General features: G+C 51.1%; 1 long non-coding RNA gene across 3 annotated transcripts in view; it reads right to left on the reverse strand.

The window, feature by feature from the left end:
• The window catches only part of LOC138758023 (uncharacterized), a 120,243-nt gene that overhangs the window by 117,852 nt on the left and 477 nt on the right, over window positions 1-1,914 (reverse strand). The gene's annotated exons all lie outside the window — the stretch shown is intronic.

A 1,914-nucleotide genomic window follows, 5' to 3' on the forward strand; every position in this document is an offset into this window, starting at 1 on the left:
GATGCTTGCAGCTGCCAATACTATGATGCAGCCAGCCAGGACATTATTGTGCTCCTGAAGAAGGTTGTTAGGATGGCCATGCCCATCTAAATCTCCTTAGGAAATATAGGCTCAGCTGCCCTTTCCTGACTAATGAGGAGGCGTTGTGGTCCAGGATAGGTCATCTTTCAAATGGATGCCCAGGAACTTTATGCTCCCCACTCTCTCTACGATGGAGCCATTGATAAGTAGGGGGAGTGGTCCTTCATCTCTAGAAGTTCACAATCATCTCCTTTGGCTTGTCCATGTTAAGACACAGGTTATTACTCATATACTACTGTACAAGCCTTTCAACCTCCTCCGAGTAAGCCGACTCATCATTGTTGCCAATGAGACCAACCACCGTTGTATCATCTGCAAATTTGATGATCCTGTTGGAGCCGAACCTGGCTGTACTATCATGAATTAGCAGCATGAACAGTGTGATGGGACTGGAGGTTTTGCTGACAACCCAAACAGACTGTGGTCTTTCAATCAAGAATCCAGTGGCAGAGAGGGGTACTAAGTCTCAGTGTTAACAGTTTATTCACCAGCCTCTAAAGTAAGATTGTGTTGAACACCAAGCTGAAGTCAATCAACAACAGGCTGACATAAGAGGAATTGTTTTCTAGATGGGTCAGGACTGGGTTGAGGGTCCAAGCTATTGCATCATTTGTGGATCAGTTTGGGCCATAGGCAAACAGCATCAGCATTATTGTTACTGGTAGCTGTGCTTGGATGTGCTCCATTACCAGTCGCTCAAAGCACTTCATGATGATGGAGGTACATGCCACTGGGCAGTAGTTATTTATTCCAACCACCATCACTCTCTTTAGGCACAGGGATGATGGTGGACGCCTTATACCCTGTGGGAACAATGGACAATTTGAGTGAGATCTGAATTCTCTAGTTTGCTCTTTTGATAAGATGACATTTCATATATTCATAAAATTTTCAATTTTACAATATGGAACATTCCATTGCAATCATTTGCTGTATTCAGCATGCATTATATTGATTACAATACATATTAAGTGAATAACACATGTATTTTATTTCCTGAGCATTCTCTCTACAATTAATTTGTGCGCTTTTTACACAAGGTCCAGCCATTCACCGTTCAATGGGAAGATTATGTCTTTCTTCGATCTTTGCAGTAGCCCATTTCACTGTGTTCCTCAACATGTGGTCCAACACCTTACAATTCAGCTGTCGAGAGCTCGGAAAACCACAAGACTTGTGGATTTCAGACAGATCGCAGTGCTTCTTTTATGGTGTTCACAAAATTCCAATAGCAATTAATGCTTGCCTCAAGAGTGCCGAGTTACTTGAGGTGACCCTTGACGAAGACCACCACATCCTTACCAGAGGTTCTTGGGAAAACACACACCTCAGGAGACAAAGGCGGCATCATCCACGCAACTTGCCTGGAGGGTTGCATGGGGTACCATCGAGACCTGGGGTGCCATCGAGACTGGGGGTGCCATCGAGACTGGGGGTGCCATCGAGACTGGGGGTGCCTGAAAGATTTGACTGATCACCCTCCCCCCCCTCCCTCCCTCCCCTTCCCTCCCCCCCTCCCTCCCCTCCCCTCCCCCCCTCCCTCCCCTCCCCTCCCCCCTCCCTCCCCTCCCCTCCCCCCTCTCCCCCTCCCCCCCTCTCCCCCTCTCCCCCCCCCTCTCCCCCTCCCCCCCTCTCCCCTCCCCCCCTCTCCCCCCCCCTCTCCCCCTCCCCCCCTCTCCCCCTCCCCCCCTCTCCCCCTCCCCCCCTCTCCCCCTCCCCCCCCTCTCCCCCCTCCCCCCCTCTCCCCCTCTCCCCCTCCCCCTCTCCCCCTCTCCCCCTCTCCCTCTCCCCCTCTCCCCCTCTCCCCCTCCCCCCCTCTCCCCCTCCACTCAC

This window comes from Narcine bancroftii, chromosome 3, assembly GCF_036971445.1.
Source record: "Narcine bancroftii isolate sNarBan1 chromosome 3, sNarBan1.hap1, whole genome shotgun sequence".
Classification (NCBI taxonomy): domain Eukaryota; kingdom Metazoa; phylum Chordata; class Chondrichthyes; order Torpediniformes; family Narcinidae; genus Narcine; species Narcine bancroftii.